The sequence below is a fragment of the Melopsittacus undulatus genome, chromosome 2 (genome assembly GCF_012275295.1).
Source record: "Melopsittacus undulatus isolate bMelUnd1 chromosome 2, bMelUnd1.mat.Z, whole genome shotgun sequence".
Lineage (NCBI taxonomy): Eukaryota > Metazoa > Chordata > Aves > Psittaciformes > Psittaculidae > Melopsittacus > Melopsittacus undulatus.
Genome location: NC_047528.1, coordinates 92,335,526 through 92,362,838, shown reverse-complemented (window position 1 = coordinate 92,362,838; position 27,313 = coordinate 92,335,526).

Sequence of the window (27,313 nt, the reverse complement as noted above, 5' to 3'; positions counted from 1 at the left end):
AGCAAGAAGCATAACTGCTCTGAAGTTAAATGACACAGAAATGGTTAAATATACTCAATGATCTGCTTCCCACTGCTTTTTAATAGTCACAGGTGGGTGTCGGAAATAATAATTGTGCTTTACTCACCACCCTGCCACAACTGTCAAGGCACACACATAAAACACAGCAGCAGTACCTGTCAGCCATGGTTTCTACCGGCAGAGTTTATGTGTGTTTTGTTTGTCATCCTAACGTAAAGAGACTCAAGAACCTTTGTTTACTTCCGAGGTCTCCATTAAAAAAAAAAAAAAATGGTATTGAAAACTGTGATATTCACCATACTTCTAAGAGACAGTCTCCAAAGAATTCTTTGGAATCCTATGAAGTATTTTCATGTATGCCAAGTGGATTCCAACAGTAACCCCACAGTGGCAAAGCAATTGTTACTCTCCAGGACTAATTCTTGGAGGTAGCTCTGCCTGCAAATTAACACTTGGGTTAGAAATGGGCAGTCATATCTTTATATCAGAAACAGGCTTTGAAGTCTACCAGTGTGTCTCACAGCGCTTCCGCACACAGTCCCCGTGCATTTCCATGGCCAAGAGATGAGTTCTGTAGACTTTTCCATTTTCATGCTTTCCACTTCTGACTCATGCGCTGTCCTTCTTTGAGAGCTATTCAGTATTGCTTTAGCAAGAGTGACCCTGATAGCAGAGCTAATGTGTTTAACAAGCAATAAATTAAGAGTTTAAGCTGATTTGACTGAATATGCTCACATCTAAATGATACCTTTGAAGTGCTGAAGGAGTCCCTCATAATGATGAATGAAAATTCAATAAAGATTTCAGAGCCAGAAAGGGAGAGTGTGTACAACTGCAGTATTGACACCCAACTAGCCTTCTATGTGCATCCCAGTTGCATGTGGATTGGGCTGACAGCTGAGGCAGGTATTGGAAAGATGCAATCAAGACACAGCCTGGCAGTGTGCAGTGGGTGAGCAAACTTGGCAGCTTGTCATGGGGATTCATTTAGAAAGACAACCCCACTCTCCAAGGAGGTTTGAACTGGGTCTAGAAGGAAGAGTACTACAACCACTATAGGTGGTAAAAATGAATCTAGATTTTTCTAGATATACACATTCAGCTCCTCTTGTATACCCACTACAGGATGGTGGCTAGGTTGAGATTATATATAGAAGCCATGGAAGTCCTGATGCAAGAGAATGCTTGACCTTTACTCTAGTTCCTTCTCATTTCCACAGGAGATGCCATCTCTCATAACACATAATGGAGAAGGTACAGATGAAGACCTGTCCTCACCCCAGCTTTTATAGGTGAAGCCATTAGAACAGTGCTCCCCAGCCTCATGGTGACAAGAATGCTAAATCAGGGTTTGCAATATTAAGCTCATTAATTAATATGAGGGAACAGATGATACAAAAGATCCTTTCTGTTGTGTCCTCATCCTCCTCACATGGTGAATCTTATTCTCTTCCATCCAGAAAAACCTTAGTCTCAAAATGTTCTCACTTTCAGCTGCTGAAGCATTGTCCTTTCCTTTCAATAAGATGTTTCTACTTAAGTGTGCCACAAAAAATCCAAGGTTTTCTCCAGTTTCCTGTACTTCTCCCTCTCTTTTTGAGGAAAACCAGATTTTTCCTCACAACCATCAGTCCAGCTTTGAACTTGTGATCTCCCTGCTTTACCTACACACAATAGCAGATCAGAGTGGTCAGTTATGCCCTGCACCCTCCTTTCACCTTGTACTGTGGTGGTCTCTTCTGCTCTGCTTGTGCGAAGAAGAGCAGCTGGCCCCGGGCCACCAGCCTGCAGCCACGGATGTCCCAGGTGGGAACTGTCCACTGGGAGGCCGGTGCTGAAGCTGCCCAGAAACATGCACTTAGCCACCACCCTTGGCTGCAACCCAACTGCGTGGAGACCCCAGGGGAGGAACCACCCCAGCCGGCAATGCACTTCCACTTTGGCTTTCCAGGGCATAGGAGAGTTATCTTGTGTGTCCCTCTCTTGCCTTTAACGTGTATGTAGGCTCTTCCTCCACCCAGAAAGCAAAGGTCAGAAAAGGTCTTCGCTTTAGCATTTCTTTAAACTGTCTGAAACTCAACTTCTCACAAAAAATAGGGAAAAACTTACCTCTCCAATTCTGCCATTTGCTCTTTTGGGGCATTTAAACATCTTCTTTAGCCCCTCATTATCCCTTTACATGTCCTTAGCTAGTTAGGGATTTTTTAGAAACTCGGATGTGGCTTGCCATCAGGTGACTACATGACAACTCTTTACATAGAGTTTGTGCTAAAAAAAGGTAAGTGAAAATGTTCATTCTTCACTGCATGTGGCTTTCATAACATTCTGTTCTACCCAAAAAGACAGCTTTTCCTTCTCTGTTTCTCTTAATAGTTTATTCTCTGCTCAGGTCTTAATTGGATTCTTCTGTCATCAACAACTCCTGGCCTCTGAGATAAATGTGAGCCAACAAACTGGGATATTTTGATGACCAAACAAGATAATTTTCAGTTCTGGCATTTTTTCTGTTATTACAATATGGAAGAAAACCTGTCCTCTCCTATGGCCTATGCAAAGCTTAACTAGTGTCTGTCTCATGGTTGAGATCTAAGGATCCAATGAAAAGACAACTTTTCTGCCCAGTACATTATTTTACAGGTATTGTCTTGCTAGCATCAGAGATATATATTTTAGATTATTTTTTAGTCGTTATCCACTTCTGGCACTGATGGGATGTGCTGCAATTAATCACTGTTTACATAGTTAAGGATTTATCAGCTACCTGGATGAAGGATTTGAGGAGTGGCTAAAGAATCTGGGTTTGGCTAGTTTGGCAAGAAAGGAAGCTGAAGGGTGACCCCATTGCTCTCAACAGCTTCATGTGGAAGTGAAGTGAAGAAAGAGGTTCTGAGCTCTTCTCCCTTGTATCCCATGATAGGACAAGTGGCAACTGCTCAAAGCTGGGCCAGAGGAGACCTAGACTGGGCACTTTTGTTTACCAAGCTTTTGTTTACCAAGAAGGTGATCAAACACTTGAACAGGCTTCCTAGAGAGGTGGTCAGTGCCCCAAATTTGTCACTAAATCTGCTTAAGAGACATTAGGATAATGCCCTTAATAACATGCTTTAATTTCTGGTTAGCCCTGAAGCGGCCAGGCAGTTGGACTAAATGATCATTGTAGGTCCTTTCCAACTGAAATATTCTGTTCTGTATCCCAAGTAAGCACACAGTTGTCTGATCTGCCAAACTACAAAGGTAAGGAGCTTGTCCTCCTTGGGTATTTTGACTCAATCCATGAAGGCAAGGTTACGGTATCCCTCAGGCTAATGCCAATCATAGAATGGTTTGGGTTGGAAGGAACCTTAAAGCCCATCCAGTTCTAATCCCCTGCCCCAGGCAGGGGCAACTTCCACTAGGCTGGGTTGCTCAAAGCCCCATCCAACCTGGCCTTGAACACTGCCAGAGATGGGGCAGCCACAGTTTCTCTGGGCAGCCTGTTCTCAGTCTGTTCAACTAACACTTACAACATGCATTGCAGATGCACTAGGCAAGAGCTATGAGGATGGAGTTTCTGGGTCCAGCATTCTATACAGCCCTGTTAACAGAAGGCTCTGTTATAGCTCTAATGAGATCATAATCCCTTCCTCACTTCTCACATCTCAGTCACACAGTATGGGCATGATCTAAATTAAATATTATACAGACAAACAAGCACATAAGCCTGCCAGTGACACTGGGGCATCTATTTAATGTTGTTAAAACCAAAAAATGTTAACTTAATTGAATGACAATTTCTAAATCTAATAGATGTGCATCTTCACTTGCAGCAGGCTTTAGTTACCTTGTATCCCGGGGAAAGGTTAAACACTAACTCTTGTGTTGTGATTCAAGAACTCCAATATTGGGATTTCATTAACAAGATTTATAGGAGTATTCAGTGACTGCCATAATAATGGTTGTTATCAGTCTGTAACTATAGAAATATTTTATATTGTATGATTAAAGTCAAATTTCTTCTTAAATTCTAAAGCTCAAGGTTTGCAAAGTAGGAGGCCTGATTTAATGAGAAGTCATGACTGTAATACTGTAACACTAACTGTTCTTTGTCCTGAACTCTACTGACACAAATTAAATTAGTCTGAATTTCAAAATGCCAAATTCTGATGTTTTTACACAGTTTAAAGAGTCCAACTAATTTCCAGTGGAAAATTTAAATGATTCAAAAGAAAACAGTTCAGATGAGCTAGTATAACTCCCTGGATGCAACAGTCCATGGCACTTGTTGTGTTCCACTCTTGTGGTGTTCATGGAGGGAGAAAGGAGGTGCGGGACCTGGCACTATTAGTGAATGAAAACTCGTTGGACCTGACACAGATCCTTTAGAAAGCACCTTTCCCTTGGTTCACACTGACACTGTATTTTGCCCTGGCGTATTTATCATCCTGTCTGCAAACACAGAGTTACATTATTATCAAACTGAAGTTTCAGCATCTTCCCCTTATTTCTTGAAGATTTTTATTCTTACTTGGGAAGTATTTGTGAACTTCTGCTGGAGGACATTAAAAGAACTTCAATGTCTGCTCACAAAAAGTGTTTTATTATCTTAATCTTTCATGTGCCAATTCAATTAAATATATAGACGTCATAAACATCTATAAGGCCTAGCTGTATTCCACACAGCTTTTGAATAGAGCTGTGTAAACTTTTTCACCAAAAAGATATGTGCACATGTAAAATCTTCCCATAATTCATACTACTCTTACCTAGTGACTCACACATAGCTGGTTACCAAGTTCTGATACCTTAGGAAGAAGCTTTAAGTTATTTACTCCATCTTTTCTCACCTCTTTCTTGTCTTAGGCTCTGTCACTATAGAAAAAATACTCAAAGTAGTGACAAGTACAATATCAATAAACATAATAATAATTGATTTCTGGGAGATGAAAAATCTGAAATTAGTGGTGGTTTTCCCCCAGAGCATTGTCTGATTAATTTAATGTTCATCTTAGTCTTTCTAAGTAATTTTAATACTGCTTATCTGCTCAGCAAACCTTTGTGTGTGGGCCAAACACCAAAAGAAAGTGAAATATTACTGCATAGATCAGCATTCTTTAAGCTAGAAGAATCTTCAACAAAAATTCAAAAAAAAGGCTCATGCAAATGGTAAAGGTTGTGAATTTACCCTACCTTTTTTTTAAATCAGTTATGAAGAAACAAATGACAGGAGGAACAGTACACAATTTTATTCCATCTCATGACTGCCACTCCTGTATCCAAAGGATTACCTCAAAGCATAAGCTAGTCTCAAAGAACATGTGAGCAGTAATGATGAAAGATGAACTTGGACTGGAATATATTCAAAGTGGTATCAAGTTGATCAGGGTGACTGAGGGCCAGTGAAACAAGTACAGGTTTAAAAGACCTTCACTTTACAATATTCCTAAATGGAGGTTGTGCAGTCCTGTAGCCATTGTCCACAAATTTCAGGAGGAAGGAAAAAAGATGTATGTTAATGAACAATGTTGGAAAAAAAAAAAAGAGAAAGTGTGAACTAGCAAAGACAGTGTTTCAGCAAAGAATCTCAGGGAAGTTTCTATGTGTCACAGCAAGAGCCACAGGAGAGAAAAGATGTGACCAGTTCCACTAACAAGAAATGTGATGCAATTGCTTGAGATAGTAGGGGATGGGATGGTTGGGAAACAGCATCTGTGCAAGAAAACAGCTCAATGGTTTTCCATTGAGTCATGTTGCCTGATAAGCTATACTGGATTTTATTGTTGTTGCTGTTGCATTCTGACCAAAATGTGTAGAGGAATCACAAGCAGTGTCACCACATTACAGTCAACCTTTGCAGTTAAAGTCCAAATAGATTACAAAGGAAGGATCCTGTGAAATCAAGATATCACTGCACAACACCATTCTGAGATGGAGAAGTTTTCCTAGTGGCTAGTGAAACCGTTAGCGATTCAGACACCACTAGAATAGTTCATTACTGAGAGAGACAGCATTCATACTGTTTAGACTATGGCATCCTCCATCATTCCTTAATAATGTCTAAATTGAGCTCTCCTTAGTGGGCTTTCTCTCTTCAGAAAGTAGGAAGAAACCCTGCACTACAGGAACTGTAGTTAACTGCCTTATTCTTTGCACCCAGTGTGGTTTCAGAGAGGAAATAAAGAGCATTTAGAGTGACTGAATCACATCAGATCTTCCAGACATCCTCATTAAGCTGTTATAATTAGGGTTGTGTTGTTTTCTTCATTTTCTTTCAATAGTGTTAGCTGGCAAAGACTGATGCCTTTAGCCCTCTAATAAATTAATTATTAATGTAGGAGTTAATAATTCATGTTAATTGGTATTATGAGCTACTTTCCCAAATGAATGTGAGCAAAGGTCAAAACTTGTTAACAGCAGAGGTAAATTCTATTTTTAAGTTTTCTGCTCCATAATATATCTGCAAAATCAAGCTATAGCTGGCAAAAAGTTAGCTGTATTTTAAAAGACAAACATATACCAAGGTCAAAGGTCTGATCCATTCACTTGGTTTCAAAGTACCGTTAACTGGCCATTTGTACTGCTTTTGTCATATCCAGATGCATAAACAATACAGAATTGCTCACCTTGGGTCATCAGAAAATATCTTGCATGTTGCCATGTTGCCAGGATGGCACAAACCTGAGCAGGGAGTGATCAACAAAAAAACAGACGGATAAGACATCAATTACTGAAGCGTTAGGATGTTACTTTAATACCATCTGGTAAGTGCATTATAGCACTGAGTATTAATGCTGCCTTTCCTGAAACAGAAGAACCTGTTCAATCAGCATCATAATTGTGAGGTTTACCTTAGTGGAAGATCAAATAATTCTCTATAATTATTCCTTGATGCTCAGATAAGACAGATTTGCCACTCACTCATTGTATGAGGTGCAGTGCTTTGATCACTGTCTTCTTAAATGCAATGCAATTTCATGTGAGTGCCTGTCCCAGGCCCATGCCCTTCATCTGGAACACTAGAGCTGGAATCTGCTTTTAATTTGATAGGATGTTTGAACAAGGCCATGTGCTGTCGCATGTGTTTAACAACCAAACGTTTTCCCATGTAAAGAATAAATGCAGTCTTTCTTCAACAAGGAACAGGAAATCATGTTTTTGTTTGTGTTTTGTTTATAAAACAGAGATTCAAAAGAGCAAAGTGAAGAAGATATGTGTAGACTTTGGGAACAGCTTAAAAGGAACCAACAAAAATATGCTTTTAATAAAATTAATCAGCTTTTCTTAATGGCTGTAATAATCTATTGTAAGTAACTTATATAACACAAGGCTTTCACTGTACTCGTTAGAACTTGGCAACTGATTTTTCAGCGTTTAAACATGAGAATGAGATGGGACTTCATCCAACATCCACTGTCATCAGTGGGAGTTCTTCCACTGACTTCTGTGGGCACTGGATCCGGCCCCTGCTCAGCAGGACATTTTCTTTCTGGGAAAAAAAGCAATCTCTTCGGAAAGGTTTTCCTCTATGACACGGCCAGTATAGCTATTTACTCTCTTCTTATTATTTTGCAAAATCAAGCTGATGTTTTATTAAGAGAAGAAAGTACAGTTCAGGAAAAACAAGTATAGTTTTATAACACTTTGTTCTATTAACAGGAAGCATTAAAAATACTGGTGGAAAACATCTCACATCATCTGACTTGCCAAGTTTTTCATTACAAGCATATACTGTTTCCATAATGTAACTGAAGTACAATTAAACATATTATGGGAAAAAGTAACAACTACACATAGATATTTCATTGCTGCCATTATGTAATCAAAATATGCAAAAAAGTGCACAGATGTGAAGCTGCTGTTATGCATACTGATGCTGAAGAAACAAAGCTCATTTCTTCCAATGGCTGATGCAGTGCTTCTTGTACTGGCTTAAAAACTCAACTTGGGACTGATGAGTTTTGCACACAAGAACAAGGAGTCATCTGTGTCACTTGTGTCTAGCAAGTAACAGGGATAATCTTTGTCACTAAGTGCAAATAGCAGCTATTCAGCATGTGGCTTGGTGAAGAAACTGAAACAAAGTTCCTAGCAGTACAGTATCAATCCTCTGATTTACAGCAGGACTTGGTTTTCCTCACTCTGTTCTTGAGGTATACATGCTTCAGAACCTGAACTATATCCTGGATACTGGTAGTGCAGTAACTACAGTTCTGTTCTTTTGCAAAATCTGATCAAGAAGGAAAAAAACCTTTTCAGATGAGGTAATGCATCCTGTCCAAAGTCTCACAAACTATGTGGCAGGCCAAAGTACTTGAGGTTCCCAGCTTGCATGGCTTTTCCTCTTTCTGTTACTATATGGAATTTTCCCAGATAGCACCACAGAAGTTGACAATAGGGTGAAATAGACTTTTCTGTTACCAGATTACACTGGTATCTCAGATGCCTTTATACTGCAATAACCTCACACCAGAAGCTGCCTTCTTTTAGTACATTGTATGTACCACGTCTCTCATTCTGGATTGCCCTGATTTTGGTTTGCACTTTCAGGTGGTACCTTGATTACAAATGACAGCACTTCTGTAGGATAATCTAATGTGGCTTTCTGCAGAAGGCTTGTTTTGTGAGTCCTTTCACCTATACTACTTGTACTAGCCACTTCCAAAGAAATTTCACCTTGCCCTCCTACCCTTATCCTCTGCACTGCTGGGCAACCTCTCTGCATCCAGGAACAGAATATTTGGAGTTGGAGAAGTTCTAGACTGGTTCTATCTTGCCTGTGTCCACAAATATCACTTGACTTCAGATTTGGACCATACATGCTTGGAGGCAGCCTCCAGAGAACAGGTGGGAAGAGGAAACATGGCCAGCCCTGAACACAGCATAAATCCATGAGTTTACTAATCTGACATGTAAGTAGACCGAGCATAGCTGAGGTCTTTTAGCCTTCCTCGTAGCAACACCAAAGGCCAACATGAAGCTGGTTTAGGACACGTGCTGGGTTTTGCCCTGCTATAAAAGCTTTGTAAGGACTTTTCTTCTGCTGCTCCAGGGGAAGTCAAATGAGAGAGAAGCTGCTGTTGCATCTTATTTGCCACACCTCCTGGCATGGCATTTCACTTTTTGGCAGAGATCTTTTCTCTTACTTTAAAGAGCTTCTAATTCATTTACATCCCCATATTTTCTGTGAATAGGTTTTAGCCCTGTTTTGGGGATTGCTCATAAAACAAGCAAGCACACACTCCTGTTCCATGATGCAATCATTTCTAGGAAAAGGCTTCAGCAGGTGTACTTTATTATTCTGCTTTTTAATATGTACTCAGAACAAAAACATTTCTACATACAGGTGTTACGAAAATCTATCAACAATTTGAGTGATACAGGGCTGACTTAAAGAGAAACTCAGCACTGAAAGCAGGCAAATACTTATATTTCACATGATGGTGCTTGCAATGAAGCAAAGAAGCACCTATAATGCAACATTCTTTCTACCATTCTAGCCCTTTACTGCTATCCTTTTACGCTCTAGCTGTGACAAGTGTTTACAGAGTGCTTTATACCAATTATTTTATTTCATACCTCCTTAAACAGCATTGCAGAGGTGTAGACATTGAAATCTGGTTCAAAGAGCAATACTATCACCCAGTTAACAGGAAGTGTAATTATAGCAGGCACCAGAGAGGGCAAGCACTAGCTTTTGGTTAGGAGCTTCTTTATCTACCTCAGCACTCATGTTAACCTGCCATGCCACTGCAGTACAAATTGAGATGCAGTTTGCCACGTGTACAGAAAAAATACAAGCAAAAAAAGTGAAAAAAAAACCCAAGCAAAATGAAACTCCATGTGATGATGTATTTCCGTGACTCATGCCCAGCTCTGTGTTAAAATGAAGATTTTTTTCTTCCTCCTTAGACAACGTTAGGCAAAGAAGAATTTCAAGTCAAAGGAAGAAAAATTCAGGAGGAAAAAAATGCCACAACAGACAAGTTGTAAAAATCTACAAATACTTACTGGTAAGCATGCACATGTGTGCGAGGCTACAAACACAGTTCTCTTTGTAGGCCTGGGATGTGAATCAGTGAGGCTATTCACTGTGGAGGTACCACAGTAAGTGTTTGCAGGACCCATCCCTCTGTGTCTTCTGTTCTCCATTATCAGTTCCCCAGGCCTGTAAGTGTTACTAATGCACAGCAAAATGTAGCTCAGAGGGTGTTTAGTCAGGGAGATGAGTAGTTTCTTGTTCTCTACCCACATGGAAGGAAAAGGGACAGAACTAAAAGGCTAATGTAACAGCCTGCTTTTGGCATTGGCTGTTGCTAATTTTCTTTGGCGTGCTTTGACTACCTGTCTGAAAAGCTGCTGCAGTACAGGAAGGAAATTTTTCAAGAGATTAAACTATTATTGTTTCCTGTGTGGCTGTCTTTGCTGTATATGAAAAAAAGCTTTAAGGGCACTTGAAAAGAGATTTGTCTGAATAGCAAAGTTGTTGTGATTCATCCCCCGCTTCCCTCCTCAAAGAGTAGGGATTTGGCCAATTTCCTCAGGAAAGTGGTTGATTAGGGCCTATGAATTTATCCCCAGCCTACATATGAGATGTCATAAAGCTGATTAATGGTGAACCCTCCATCATAGGAAGCTCAGAGTTTAGTAAAGCTATTTTCAAGGGCATGGAAGGAAAATAAGTCATTTGTACTTTTGCCAGAATGCTTCAATGTTTAAATGCCTCTTTGTGCTCCTGGCAATTAATGCTTCTGCCTATCAGAGGCTGGTGTATTTTCCAATTTTACAAGTTTGTTTGAAAAATTGATTCAATGTGTTTCAGTGTTTACGTAAGAGGATATTATGGAATTAAAATGTTTCCACAAGACCAGCGTCTGTTGCTATCCTTGAACCTAAGCACGATGTTGGAAGCTTTTTTATGCCCCTTCCCAAGAAAAAGTTCACCTGGGTTTTCCCCAGAAGGCTGTGGTATTATGGTGCAACTTGATGAGTGCTTTGGGAGATAATTACCAGCCCTGACAAAGAAAACCTGCACTGAGCCTTTGAGAATTCACTAAAAGTTCCAAAACATGAGATTCTCTTATACTTCTGTCTGACACTTTCTTCCTTTGTCCAATCCTGCTTCCCACCAGTGTCAGACCTAGCCCTCACTCCAGGAACTATCTGCCAACTCTCACATATTTCTTTATTTTTTAACTGTTTGCTTGAGCAAAATGAAACCCCATAAGTACGTACCTACATACTTTTTTCCTTTTTTTCTTTCTTTGTGCTGCACTCAATACTCTATGTAAACATGCAGCGCAGCATCTGCAAGTGTGAGACATTGTAGGAAGCATGATTAATCCCCTAGAACATCAAAGCAGATGATCAAGAAGATGGGGAGCTCAGTTCCACCATGTACAATTGATAGACTTGGATCCTTCCCTTCTCTGAGCACTTGTTAAAGAAAGCAAAACACCTGAAGATGAAAAATATAGTCCTGACCCAGATACAGGGCTCTCAGCCTAAGGCTGAGTTTAGGGAAAGCAAACTTACCTGAGGTCTTCCACCATTATGTGGGACTGAAAATGTCTCTGTAATACAGGACACCTGCAAGCAATGCCATCTGATTAGGACAATCTATAACAGCAGGACCAGCTTTGTATTGGAAAATATCTCTGTAGCTGAAAATCCTAACAAAGGAATTTAAATAAATCACCCAGAAGTACCTGGTTCTGATATTAACAGAGATCACAGACTGATGCAGGTGAGAAGAGAGCATCCCCAGTCCTCTCCTAGGGAACCACTTCTAGTACTCCTTCCTGGCATCTGCTGACCTCAGAGCAGTTTTTTCTCACACAATGGAGTAAACACTTTATGCCAGGAATAGGATGGAGAAAACCAAATACATCTGGGCATTGTGCAACATTACACAACATCTGTTAATAGTAACTAACTTTAGAAGAAAAAAATGAGGACTCCTGATGAACTGGTTTCCAAAATGTATTTTTTAGAGATATTATATCTTTATTCAGGACTTCAGTGTTTTGTCCCTAGCCCTCCTTTGTCTTCTTATCACATTTCTTTTTTCATAGCTGCTCCTATTACAATCAGCTACTTTGCTGCCATTATTACAGTCCTTGCACCCATTTTCACTGCTCCTTCTCTCACAACTCCCTGGTCAGCATCTAAGTCTTTTCCTCTTTCTGTCTCTTAGGTTCTTGCAACACCATCTTGTCTCCCAGATTCCCTGGTGTTTTTCAGGTCCTTCTGTCTTCTTACACCTATGATGGGGCAATCTGTACCATCAGTACAACCAGAAATAATGCACAACACAAGCCAGTACCTCTACATTTGTCACCACTACTACATGTTAGCTTGCCTCTGTGTAATTGTTGTGGGCACCAGAACAATTTTAACACAGCTATTGCTCCTGAAGTTATCAAGGAGTCATTCACAATTAATTGCACATACTAAGTACTATTTGAGATATCAGTTTTCAAAGTAACAAGAAAAAGGGCTTATTCTACACATTTCTTGTCTTTTCCCAATTTCTTGAAAAATGCCAAATTCTAAGGGGAAACTGCCTAAAAATATTGCTGGACAAGACATGTTCCAGTATAACTAAGGTGATTTGCCATTCAACATGTTCTATAACCTTTCACATACACCCAAACACCTGGGCTGGTTAGCAAAGGCATTTCAAGCTCTTCCATTATATTAGCACTCAGAATTCATGAGCCAGGCTGGAAAGCTCACAAAGGAGCTAAATTTGGTTTGGATTTTTAAGAATAAAAGTCAGTGTTTGTTTGGCTCTTCACCCTTTTTCTTGCAAATGTCCAAGGCTAGAATGCTACTGCCTTTGTAATGACAGGAGGACTGGCTGCCATGAGACTTGCTGTGCACTGGTGAGCATTGGGGAAGTTGAAAAAGACTTGGTGGGAGCTAAGTGTGGAAGGTATTTTTCAGAGGATGCGTCACCAGACAAACATGGTCTTATCGGAGACAGAGAGATTGTTTGAGCAGAGCTGCTCTCTCTCAAATAAATATGTGATGTAAATGATAACACATGTTCTCAGGGCTTTGAAATACCTGAACTTTTAGAAAGGTCTCTAGCCTTTCAGCAGTTCCATCGCAGCTTAGATGTTCTGGCTTAAAGTTCAGGACTGAACTCCAATGTGAAGTAATAAAAAAAAAAAAGAAAAAATACTACTACAGAGACTCTATTTAGAGCTTTCTGGCAGCAGGCAAGTAAGGGAGAAGCTGTGTTTCTTGACCAAGGATTTCCTTAATCATTCACGAAAAACATTCCCTTTGTCAAAGATGGCTAACAGTCACACAAAGAGTAGCACTCAGAAGGCTAGGATCACCAGGGCGTTGCTGGCAGTGCCGCATATCCAGACAGGAGGAGTATCTGCTGACTTCAAACCAAGGTACTTGACGTCTGACAATGTTGACGATGCTGATGACGATGAGCCAAAGAGGGAAAAGGTTATGCAGTTAATATTTTCCTGTAGGGAAATGTCATCACCACCCACCCACTAGGCAAATAAAGATCATAACAGAAGAAGCACAAGTAAACTGGATTACCAGCCTTTGCTGTTTGCACTAAGCATTATGACTAGAGCGCAAATGGGAAGTTATTTTCCTGACCCACAGACATTTTTTAGGAGGCATAAATAGCCCAGTCTTTCATGAGGAGCTGGTGAGAAGAGGATGCTTTATCAGAATAGCCAGAAGCCGGTCACTCACAGCACAGCCTCAGGATGCAGGGAATGGGAGTTTGGTTATTCACTCCTCATTCACCTGAATCACAGCGGATTATCAAACATGGCTGCAGAGAAAAATTCTGCTCCTGCCCAGGGAAATAGCAGGGTACGTCATACAGAATGCATCCACAGGACTTAAAGAAGATGCATATTGTTCCCTTCAGCTGAGGTCTGGAGAGTCTAGCCTGGACCTCAGTAACTTTTCTCATAATAAATGCTTTCCCTCTCTAAAAAAAAAAAAAAAAAAAAAAAAAAAACAAAACTAAATCTGATTTTAAGACTTGGACATGTTTCCTTGAAACCTTTCCTAGCAACTTGTATTCTGGTTCTAGAAACGTGCACAAGAGAAAAATCCTTGCACATGGTTTTACTGGTACTTCAATAAGTCTTGAGGCCAAGTCCTGCAAACAAAGGAAGTTTTCCATTGTTTGCTGTGTAGTCTGGTTTGGGCTGAGTGACCAAAATAGCAGCACTGAGCATGCTGTTATATGTTAAAATATAAAAATAGCTATATTTAGCTTTTCAGGGTAACCTACTAACCAATTTCAGCACGTGGAAAAATCTCCACAATTCAACACTCACATAATAAATCTGTTTTTTTTTCATATATTAGTAGGAATTCTATAAATGTGTAGCAGATGTTATGACCCTGCAGAAGACTGAAGTCTGAAGCAGCTATAAGAGAGTTGCCAGTGATAACTTGTTCTTGTGTAAGACATGCATAATTTGATACTATTCAGAAATTCTGTGAAGAATAGAAATAGAAGAGCAGAAACTGCGCAGCACTCAGGAATAACATACCAGGATATACTGAAGGGGCTCTGAAATCAATCATACCCTATTTTCTTCATTTTCATAAAGAGAAAATGTGGACAGCTACCCCAAAACTAGTTCTACTTCTCCCCAGAATTCTCACTTTGCAGCTAAATTAAGTGTTCTCCACCACGGCATTGTCACACAGATGATTTGGGCTAAACTTGTTTCATCCTTATTGAAGAACACTATAGAATTATTCAAGCCAAAGAAGCAGATGAAATATTTTTTTTTCAGATAAGAGGCATATGGAAATAATTAGAAGGAAAATACAAAGAGAGAACATGTCAAATGCAAAGTTTGCCATCCCTTCTTGATCATTGATTAAATTTTATACTCAATAGATACTTTGAGATATTACAATAGAGAAGATTTCATTCGTATTGTATTTTCCAGACACTTTCCTGATATTTGCAACCTGTTTCATCAGACTATTGCTTGAAAAAAAGAGACTGCCAAACTGAGTTATCAACAAGAGTAGAAGAGCAATGAAAAAGTTGTAACTCACTGTTTCAGCCCAGGCCAGAACAAGTGAAAAGAGAGTGAGTGTTTTCTCATATTGCAGGATTGGTGATTTGTGCATGCCATGTAAATAGCACAGGACATCTTAAAAATGTTTGGAACAACACAAAGTTCCCACTCAGAATGAAAGTTCTTAGCACAAATATAGCAGGGATGGTGGCTCTGCTCATCTTGCATGAGTGCAAAACCAGGAGAGACGTAGGTGAGACATTCTTAGAGCATATGATGGGTGGGCTAAGGAATACAGGGTGTGATGTGACATGCAATTAATGTGACGATGTGATGTGACTTTCATCTTCACTGGTCCAAAGTTTGTACTGGACCTTCTGTGGGACCAACATAAAAACAGAATCTTCTATAGCTTTGCACAGAACAGATGAAGCAGCCCTTATCAAGAATCTGGAGATGGCTCACTAGCATGTCCAAGCATGTTTTGCTGCAGACAGTTTATTGAATTTTACTAAAGGGGTAGTAGCAGCCCAGCATTTCCCTGTTGCTTCTGTGTTAGGAAATTCTGGAGACATCTTTAAGGCACATCTCCATAATTTGCAGCAGGACCTCTGAATTTGACAAATTGTCTCTAGCCTAGGCTGCTTCTATACTTACTTGCTTGTCTCTATTGCCCTCTCTGCCAGTCCCGCACACAACCATTTTCTCCCATACTTAACTCTCCAAGGTTTCTGTTCCTTTTCTCTCATTCCCTCACTTTGCTTCAATCTGCATAACTCAATAGCTGTGACTTCTGCTGTATCCCTTGTCTATCCTCTGTTTTGTCCAGTTGTGTGGTATTTACAGCTTCAGTTCTGCAATATTTATCTTCATTTTTCCTTCTTTCCTCAATCCACTTACCCCGCTTGTACCTGTGGGCTGTGCTTACCAGAATGTGCCTGGCTCTGGAGTAGAAGGCTGAAGCTGCTTCCATTCCTCTGTCCTTTGCTCCTTCATGGGGAAATAAGAGCAGACTGGAGCTAACTGAATCACCATAGATTCATTTAGACTGACAGATAAAGGGACACAGAAAATAATATTAGTCATGTATTATAGTGCTACAAACTATTTCTAACATAACAAATGGGGAATTTTTTGTGTATGATGAGTATCTGATGATAGGTTACAGTGATATGAAGGCTTGTCATCATTCATTTCAAATCACAATGTTGGCTTATTCAAGGCCTCACACAAGAGACTGGTTTACTAACCATATCTCCTATTAAGGACAACCTGTACTGTGCCACTGTATTCGATATTTTGTCCCTTATAAGGCAGAAGGGCAGATAAACAGAGTACAGTGTTAAATCAACACTAGTTTAAACTGCTGTTTCTTCAGGACTCCTATGGCTTTTCTAAATCCATCGATCCTTTCCCAATTAGCCATACACTACATTTCATTCTTGACTTAGTTTCATTAAGAGTGATTGTTCTTTCTGAAACATATAAAGCAAGATTCCAAAACAAGCTTATTTTATTAAGCTCAATTATTAAATTTTCTCTGACATTTTCTGTTCATATTTGCCTGTAAGCATTTATACCTTAATATTTTTTGAGTTCATGTGGAGTTTAACAATATGAATTTCTTATCAGTAAAAAGTACTGTGTTCATTGGTGGAAGCCAGGTATATGAAGAATTAACAGCTATCAAATGCCAAAGGGAAAACGATCTCTGTTAGAGTCCATTACCAACTGTCATACTTCCATCTGCAGACATGAATTTCCCTTTGCTAGCCATCAGCTGCAGCAGGTCTCTTAACATTCATTTCCTCAGCACACAGCATATTCATGCAAGCCTTAAATCCTAGGTCTCAGTTCTCTTCGTACAGTAATAAAAAAGAATATTTTCATTCATTTGCATGGAAGTTGGGTTGGAACCCTCATCAGAGAGAAATGTTTCAGCACTCTTCTGACCATTTACACTTAGATATGCACAGGATCAAGCACTCTTTTGAATGCCAGCTTTTATATTCCTTAGTAATTTGACTCATTAGACAGAAGAATATTTAACCAATTCATAGCCAATTCTATGTTCCAAATATGGGGATCTTGTTGAAGTATTCTTTTCTTGTCTTCTTTAGAATTTTTTCTTTCCACAAAAAGCCATTAGTTTCTGGGGGAAAAAAAAAAAAAAAAAAAAAAAAGCCCCCCCCTCCCCACCCCACCAGACAGTAAAAGACTTTTCATTAAAAAAAAAACAAAATCAAATTGTTTCATCAGGAAAAAAAGTTTCCATAAAAAATAGAATGGAAAAAATTCTTTACCAACCCAAGTATTTTCCCATTTTAAGTAACTACTGTGTGACTTATTCTTCTGGGGATAGCCAGTACAGATTTAACTGTTTAATTGAAATGTCAGAATATCACAGATCTTTCCAATATAACCAAAATTTCAGTCTTGAACATTGCAAACCCAGCTCAACGTACTAACTACTTTTCAGTCATTTTTACTTAAGTTGAAGAAAGAAACCATGACAGATGAACTAGAGCTCATATTGACAGCTGAATACTCTTCTTTGATCTAATCCTTTGTGAAGCTTTAGCAGCAGTCAATATGCCCAGTGGAAACTAGTTTATTTCTTCACTATGTTGAGACACACAGATCTAACAAAGCTGTTGATGCAGATGTTCAGCCCAGCCCTGTCTCTCTTTTCTGTGAAATGTCTTCTTTTTGTTCCTTTCCTCCTTCACATTCTTTATTCATAGGTTATTATGTGTTTTCCATCTTCTTTTCCAAATTAATCTTTCTTTCTAAAGTTGGTAAACACTAAAATTGACAAAATTTACCGGGTATCACTACAGATAGATAGATAGATAGAGAGAGAGATAGATAGATAGACAGATAAACTATCTTCCTCTCTCATTCAAATGAGAAATAACCGTGAGTACCTCATGTCATTACTTGATAACTGCAAGAAATGCTGACTTTTTAGGGATAACTGCTGTGTATTTCTGACTGAACTGTGCTATAAGATTTGGTAACAATCTGTCAGAGTCTAAAATAGCATGCAAAGTCTTTATAGAAATGGAATAGTGACTAGCTGTCGCATGATCTGGGTGTTGCACATATCAAAAAGCAATGGTGCTAAAGAATGATAATAAAGCTCTAGACAGCCAAAGCTGATGAATTTCCCCTCTGAATTGTGCAAAAGAGTTTAAGGAGATGCAGAGCCAAGTTTCTCAATGGTCAGAAAAATGGTTCATTCCCTTCTCTTACTTGCTGTAGCAAAAAAAAAAACCATCCTAGTACACTTACTATTTAAGTGGGTAGGCTGGAACAAATGCAGAGAGCCTTAGAAAAGTATTAAGGAGTTGAGATGAGCTGAGAAAAAAAAAATGCTGAAAACTGTCTCTAGCTTATATCATCTCATTTAATTTTAGGTTTCTCTTTCTGCTTCAATGCATCTTTCTTCTTATCCAGATGAGAAACTCTAACAAAAAATATAAAATTACATCCTGCGTAATAACCCTGCAAGCTATTCTAAAGGTAAAACGCTATTTGTAGGGCTAACCTTTGTTTCAGGCTTATCCCATAAACAGTTTCATTAAAGAAGAAAAAAGTTCAAAACCTTGAAGCAATAGCAAGCTCCTCCTTCTTTCCACATATGAGTGATATGGGTACCGAGAAAGATCTTATTTGGATTATTCAAATAAACAAGGAGACTCCTCAAGGAATACTGTAACACAGGAGTAGTTTGACCTTTGAGCTTAAAGTATATATTCACATAAGCATATCCACTTATGTGAGTGTCGGGTGGACTAAACTGAATGTTTATTTAATCCAGACTGCTTTCTGTATTATAAAAAACTTTAGTACACGTACCTTACCATGCTTGCTAAAAAACAAAACAAAAGAAAACAAAACAAAAATGTTCAATCTGAGCTCAGAACTCATATAAGCAGGATGGAAGAATCGCAGACTGGTTTGGGTTGGAAGGGACCTTAAACATCATCCAGTTCCAGCCCATACATATTGTCTATGTATCATACATGTGCTATCTACTGGCAAAAAAAAATCTTTTGAAAAGCCAGTGTTCCACAAGACTACATCAGCAGTGCTAATCATCTTTCAGGTGGCAACTTTAGTGTACTCTATTTCAACATGCCACCAAATTAGATTTCTAGTGCTCAAACCAAGGCATCTTTGAACCAAAAAATGTTTTCCTGAATAAATGCTTTTTTCATCACTACAACTGTACGGGCAAAATAACTTGATATTGCAGATAAACTGAAATAAATTGTGATGAAATTCTACAATCTTCTTCCAAACATGGTTAATTTTGCTTCTTCATTACATAACAAAGGGACAACTTTCCTATGCAAAATCAGTCAGACACTAGTCTGTAAAACAAAGGCTAAGAAAACCACATTAAAAAATGCCTGGTTTTGACCGAACACAAATGGTCGCAAGACTGGAAGACATGCTGAAACATCATTCACTATTTTTAATGAAAACACCAAGGTATACTTAAAGCAATTATTAGATAATTGCCTTTTTTTTTTTTAACTTTTTGACCCAGTCTTCTTATTTAAGTACTGGATTGTCTGCAGCTGAATGCAACATGTCACAAAATGTTTTTATCACCTGGCTTAGTCCATCTGCCATACAGACAGACCCCAGTCAATATGAAATATAAAAGCTCACTTTTAAAAGATGCAGTTCGTCACAAAAAGATTGAGTATGAAATTGTAATCAGAGAGGTTTTTTCAACATTGCAGGCATAATAATTCCTGTGAACAGTATATTCAAAGAAAAGTGGGCACAGCAAGAGCAACTAGAGAAATAATCTGTGGGATAGAGGTGTCAGTGGGAGACCTTTACACCGGATCTATGCAAAACAACCCATTTTAGTAATCTGACTCCAACAGTGGCCAGCAGCAGGAGATAGGTTATGAAACAAGGAGAAACAAAACAGAACAGATATACAGCACCCTCAGTGTACACTCCCAATCATGTACAGTTTAGGAACTTCTTGAACTAAACATAAATTTTGTGTATCATGACTTAAAAAAACAGAGACTTCTGAAATTGACAATATGCACGAATGGGATTAAATCTGGACCTCTAAAAATGGTCAGATGCAGGTTGTCAAAGTGTTCAGAAAATAACCTGACTGAAAAATGTTGAGTTTCAAGGACAGCAATAAAACCAAATGACTGGGTCTTGAAGACTGCTGTGACATGAGGCATAACGAGAAATGAAGGGGAAGTTAAAAAATTATGAGAGTGAGATTATAAAAAAAGGAAATTGCCTTGTGGAAATAAGCCTGAAAAGAGCATAGATTTACAACACAGAAGACTGAAAAGAATTGAGGCTCAATCAGGCAATAAGAAAACATGACACTGCCCTTCTAACTGAGAAGAGTTTGCCAGTGCCTCTGGTTATAAATATCCATGTGTGCCATTAATACCAGTGGGAGTTACCAGTATATGTCTTCCACCACTCCTATGACTTAACCCATATCTTTTCTCCTGCTACTATGTCACTAAGATTTATCTTACCTACAACCTTTGCAATGGAATTTATCCAAGAGGAATACTACAATTAATATGATATCTAAAACATTTTTTCCTCTATTCTATTGGCATGAGAATGAGAAGTCAAACTAGCAAATACTATTCCCAGTGGGGTATACATATGCTTATAGGATAATATAAAGCAAAAACACTGTCCTTTAGGCCTCAGGGGGAGGGTACAATAGGCTCTTTTCCTTATAAAATACTAGGGGTTTATAAACATGAAAACGGGAATGAAGCAAAAGGCAGAGACATGTGACATATATTGCCATTGAAAATTGAATAAATGAAAGCCAGTAGAAGACTTCTGGGAAGAAAGAAAATGCACATAGGAAAAGTCTCTTGTCACAATATTACATGAATGAAGGGTAATCTCTATATAAGAAACAAATGAATACTTGATTGCAGACATCTCAAAACACTGTTCTAAAAATTGGATTAAACCAATTGTATTGGAAAATACAATCTCCTGGCATCTAAAAGCATCTTTATCCTTTAGCTTACAGTCTACTTGATAGTTACCTAAGTATGCCTGCAGGCAATTCTGACATGTCTTTGCTTAAATGTGGTTATATAAAGAAATACAAAAATAAGTTTTGGCCTTGCTGCAAATGTGCATAATGGAAAGACAAACATTATTAAAAAGACCATCATTTTTAGAGATTAAAATAATCCACAACAGAAAAAAAAATCTTCTGTAACTTTCCAAGTTCCCATTTATCATAGTTTTGCAAAAAGAAGCCACAGTAATTTCATTTTTCTTGACTTCTATTAAAAAGATCAATACATATGATTCCAAAGAGTCTCGGCTCATGAAAAGATGGAGCTAGTCTGTAATCACATCTGAAAGTATTGGTTGTCATTAGCAGTAAGATTGATCTGCAAAGACAGTCAGCCCAGAGCGAAAGTACTTAAAAATTTCCATTGGGCTATTGCTGAACAACTCTGCCCAGCAACCTTTCACCTTGCAGATAATTAAATACAGATAACGAATTACCATATTAGAAGGAAGAATTGCATTGGGGATATTCAATACATGCCCACTTTAGTAAAGCAGTTCCAAATCTCTGAATAATGATTTTGTTTTGTGCATAAAACCTAATGAGCTCCGACAGTATAAAGTCATTTTTCAACATACATTTGAATCTGACTTGTCAAGTAAGATATTAATAAGTCACCTGAAGTACAAGAATTGCTAATGGCTTTGCAGCATGAATGTTGCAAGTCTTCATACCATCCTGGCTGTCAGGAGAGGATCAAGTGAACTTTGCAAGGTGGAGCCTTTTGCTAGGAGTCAGAGAGGAATTCTGGTCCTACTTAAACTCATTGGCTTGGATGAGGATGAAAAGGCTCCCCTGCACCTGACCTACCAGTTGCCCATGCCATGCCACAAGAAGCCTCTGTACCCTTTATTCTTTCTAATCCATAAGTTATCTCAGAGATCAATTGAAAGAAAAGGATCATAGGACTACTGGGGAGAAAGGCAGGTCAAACAGTTATTTTCAAATAAATCTGCTGAGACATCTTTATATCTATAGTGTCTCCAAGAAACCACTCAAAAATAGCAGATATCTACTTCTCAGTCTTTGATTCCCTCCATGCTTATAGCAGTGCAACTTTGAATCATTAAACATTCTGATTGGGAAGGACCTCTTGGAAGTCAACTGGCCCAACACCCCTACCCATACCATGACCAGCTTTGAATTTACATGAGGTTGCTAAGGGTCTTATTTCACCTGTGCTTTGGATACTGCAAGGCAGAGGAATTTCACAGCATTCCTGGATATCATATCCTTGCCAGCATCCAACCACCCGCATGGTGAAAACTGCTTTCCACATCTCCAGTCAAGAGTCTCCTTGCTGCAGCAGGTCTGTTCCCCATGAGACCATGTCCTGGTGCAGCCTCAACTTGTCCCCATCCTGAGGAAGGTGGTCAATGCTTGGGGCTGGGGCCTCACCCCTGTGCCTCCCTGCTGCCCTTCTCCTGGCTAGGGTGGTGTCAGGATGTGCCCTACTGACTGGAGATGGAAAAGCAGCGCAAAGGTTCCTAACTTTCTCTGTAAGGTCTAAGGCAGAAAGTTGTCTAGAAGAATCTTCATATACTGACTGAGAAAAGCACAGACACTGGGCTCCTGAAATCTATTTGTGAACCCGTGAGCCCAGGTGAAAAATATACACAGCCCTTGCTATCTAAATAATATCAGAAGCGTGTTTATAAAAACTTGACATGACTGTTTCATGTAAGAAATAAGCACAGTAAATTAAGTGTAATTTGGAGTATACACATGGTTGGCAAGTCTGGGAAGGATATTCTTGAGATTTTTGCTGAAAACACTGTAACACAAGCAAAGCTATTTTTTACTGCTTCTAAAAAAATAATGCAGGAAAACTTGTTTTTATGGAAATGCCATAAGGTAAGGAATGCTCAGTTTCCTGGTATTTCCTGTAAAAATGTCAGAGAGAAGGTGTTTTCTCATGTAATTCCACTGAAGAAGAATGATTCTGTAAAGGCATTATTATTTGTTCAAAAACCAGAATTACATTTCCCTTTTAAAATGTAGTTAAAATTAGATCTTGTGGTATTATTTCGCTTTTACCAAAAAATTCATCTCAAATCTATGACAGGAGAGCACGGTTCCAGGAGCAATTTCTAACCTTCTATTATACTCAAATACCATCACACTAGCATAGAAAAAAATAGTTTTGATTCAAAAGCTAGTTAAAGCTGATATGTAATAGGGAAGAAATACTTACCTCTCATGCCATTTGCAAAAGCTAGGCATTTAAAAGTAAGGAAATGAACAGATGAGGATGTTCCTCATTTTATATTGGCCAGTAGGTAAATGTAAAAAAGCCAGTAGACTGAGGCAAGGAATTCTCCCCCTCTGCTCTGTTTTCATGAGACCCCACCAGCAGTACTGTGTTCAGCTCTGGGGCCTCAACATAAGAAGGACATGGACCTTCTCTAGTGAGTGCAGAGAAGGCCACAAAGATGATCAGAAATCTTGGAGCACCTCTCCTATGAAGACAGACTGAGAGAGCTGGCCTTGCTCAGCCTGGAGAAAAGGCTTTTGGGGACACTATAAAAAGGCTTCCAGTACCTAAAGGGGCCTACAAAAAATCTGCAGAGAGACTTTTTACGAAGGCATGTAGGGATAGGATGGGCGGTATGGCTTTAAACTGAAAGTGGGTAGATTTAAACGAGATATTAGTAAAAAATTCTTTACTGTGAGTGTGATGAGACACTGGAACAGGTTGCCCAAAGAAGCTGTGGACGCCCCATCCGTAGAAGTGGGCAGGGATGGGTCAGCAAGGCTTTGGATGAAGCTTTGAGCAATCAGTTCTAGTGGGAGGTATCCCTGCTGATGGCAGGGATTTGGAACTAGATGATCTTTAAGATCCCTTCCAACCCTAACCATCTTGTGATTATATGATTCTATCAAATAGTGCCATCTGCGGCTGATTTCCCACCACCTATCTTCCCATATGAGCCACCCAGGAAGCTCAGCAAGAACTTGTTTCAGTGAATAGTGTTATGGCCATGCTGTAACATGCTGTTATATGCCCTTCAGCCGTATCCTGCTCCCAGCATAACCCGCAGATTATAGTTGTAGTTTATTAAATCCCCAGATATCCTGTGCACTCTGGCAGTAATAGTTGGCATGGTAAGCCCACCAAGCTTTCAGCCCAGTTTTACCACAACCAGAATTTAGGCTTGTTCCCATTTTGAGGTTTAATGAGCAAGGTCCTGCCACTTCTGATTTCAATGAGCTCAGTAACTCATTCACTACTAAGTCTGCTTCAAGAAATTAGCTATTGCAAAAAAAACCTGCCTTGGCTTTTACCTTTGGAGTGTTTCTCTATTGTTTTATCCCTAGTTTGGTATCATAACACTTTTCATTAAAAATGTTATCTAGTAATTTTATCAGCTGACACAGGAACTTGATAAGAAAAAAGTGTCTAAAAGTGGAATATATGGGAGAAAACAGGAAATACCGGAATGCAAGATTAAGTCTTACTTGAAATTAGGCTCGCATGAAGCCCTATCAGTCTTTGTCACTAATGTGATCATAGCTAACTGTTGTATTTCAGGACAGTATTATTCTGGTTTTGGTTTGGTGTCTCCCAGTGAAACATTTTGTAGCTAGAGTCAGTGATGTCCTTGTGTTGTTATGAAATATTCACTTCTCCATACTTGATAAGATTGATAATTGTGTTTATCATGTGGGCAGTGTGAGATTAATGACCTTCTAAATTATTCATTTCCTTGCTCTTGAGTGCTTGAGTTTTGTAAATTATGTGATGGGGTAAGAATGTTATGTTGCTTAACAGTCTTAACTGGCTTTTCAAGCAAAGAAAGGGTTTTTGGCATCTCTCTAGGGCTTAAATTGTGTCTTATAATCCTTCATGCAAATAATACAATAGCTATCTTACCAGATTACTCATTTTCAATCACACATAGCATTACAGAAAGTACTAATAGCTCCTTTGAAGACCATCTTATTTAATACTGACCTGTCTGGAGCACTTCCCTTATCTTACAGGAAAACTAGCCGCAAGACCAGGGAAAGAAATAAGGGATCTTGCACCAGACTTATTGTATGTTTCACCGCAGCAGCTACTTATTCTCCATCCTAAGTATAAAGTATAACAACACCCTGCATTAGTCCTTTCACTTCAAAAATGTGTCTTTGCAGCTGAGGTCAAGGGACAATTTTAATACTTGACAGATTTAGAAAAGGTCTTTCTAGTCTTTCTAAGCCACAAAGATACAAAAGAAGCCAACGAGCTCTAACGGATGTAATTTGTAACTTTCGCTCATTTAGAAATTACCAGTTGTAATCCAGAAGGGTTCAACATCGTTAAAGTCCCACTTTGATACAACTAACATTTTCAGCAGTGCATTTATAGAATAAATGCATACAGGTAGACTGTATGCAGTACAAGCACTTAGAATGGTTCATGTTTTATAAGCTGCATGAGACAGAAATGCCCCAACCTGTGAACAGTGAGGTGCACTGGCAGGGGGATAACGGGAGAAGACTGAGTTTACAATGAATTTGATGTACCACACCAATTTCTCTCCTAAACAAGGTAAACATTCATGGACAGTTTTAAAATGAACTATTCTGCAGGGTAACCTGAAAGAACTTGCATTCTGTTTACTCATCTGACGGAGTGAAACTTGCACTGTGCCACCAGGGGCTTGAAACAAGAGCTTGTTCTGGGTAATCCCTTTGTCTCTTAATTTGGATGTAGATGTGCATTCCACAGTCAAAGTCCAGGCAGTGGCTAAAGAGAAAATTGCACTGAAAACATTTTTCTTTTCCTAAAGCAAGCTCAGGGAAGAACATTTATTTAATAAAATGGAAAATCAATATAATTTTAATTTTAAGAAGTCAGAGCCAATGCCAAACTGTCCTTTAAGGAAGCTTGATAAGAATTCATGACTCCTTTTTTTTCCCTTTGGTAAGAAAAATAAAATTAAAACCAGCATTGATTTAGTGATTCTCCCCCAAGTTTGTTTAGAGCCCAGAAGTTTTGTTCATCACTGTTACTTCAGTATTTTCATTTTCCTTCTGCAAAAACTGCTCAATTGTCATGTATTTACTACCTCAAAATTATTTGAGATTTTGAATCAATTTATTCAGAAAGAAGGCAGCACAATTACTTCAGTTATGCGTATTGTGGGCTGTAACATTTTCAACAACCTTAGCAGTCCAGCAAAAACTTCAAATCCATTTGGTCAACATTGTCGGAAGAAAAAATAGAAACAGGCAGTTCCCAACAGTTAATAATTTAAAAAAAAAAAAGAGAAAATAATGTTTAAGGTGAAATTGTATTGGAACATACTTAATTCTGTTGTTGAAAGATGCTGCACTCAGACTGGAAAAATGCAGAAAGCAGTAAAGAAAATTTTTATTTCACTAAGACTTGCAAGTTTGTTTAGCAATTCCTCACATTTCCACAATAGGTGTCTCATAATCATATTTCCTACAGGGCTTTTTATAGTCATGGCTGGTTGAAACAACCTGGTTGCTAGCCGTGGGCTTGTTTATGCCATTTTAATTCTAATGTAGAAAGAACCAGCTGTAATAGATTTGTCCAAACTATGTGGACAGTGTTCAATCAAGGATGAACCACTTTCTTAGCATCAACCCAACATGATCTATTTGGAGAAGGCCTACTGAAGGCAGCAGAGCTGGAGCTGAAACATATATGGCTCGTTCCTCCCTGGAAACTTGAAGATTAAATCTTTGTCACAGTTGCTAGTGATATAAATAGTGAATATGTTTACATGACTTGGTGCATAAAATCAGACACTCTGATTTCAAGTGCCTTGTGGGGTGTGTAAAGACAGGACGCCAAAGAATTTTGGCTGGCTGAGTGGAAATGCTCTTAAATGTCCTGGATAGAGTGATGGCTCTCAGGGGTGAGGGACAGCCAATGCACTTGCTGGTGCAAGACTGAGTCACAAATTACCTCCCAGGCTGCTTTTGAGACTTTGTCCTTTTAATTATCTGAAGGAAAGCCATGGCTCACCCTTTTGCTTGATGCAAGAATCTTTTTTTAGCAATATTAAAATTAACCAACCTGATTCTTCATTGTTACTGGTATTGAACCAAGCAGTGGAAACTATCACACTCTAATAAAATCAGCTTTAGTCCTTGACATAGCATAAGATCGAAGAAGTCAACAAAGACCTTCAAAGCCACGTCCAAACGGAGAAAT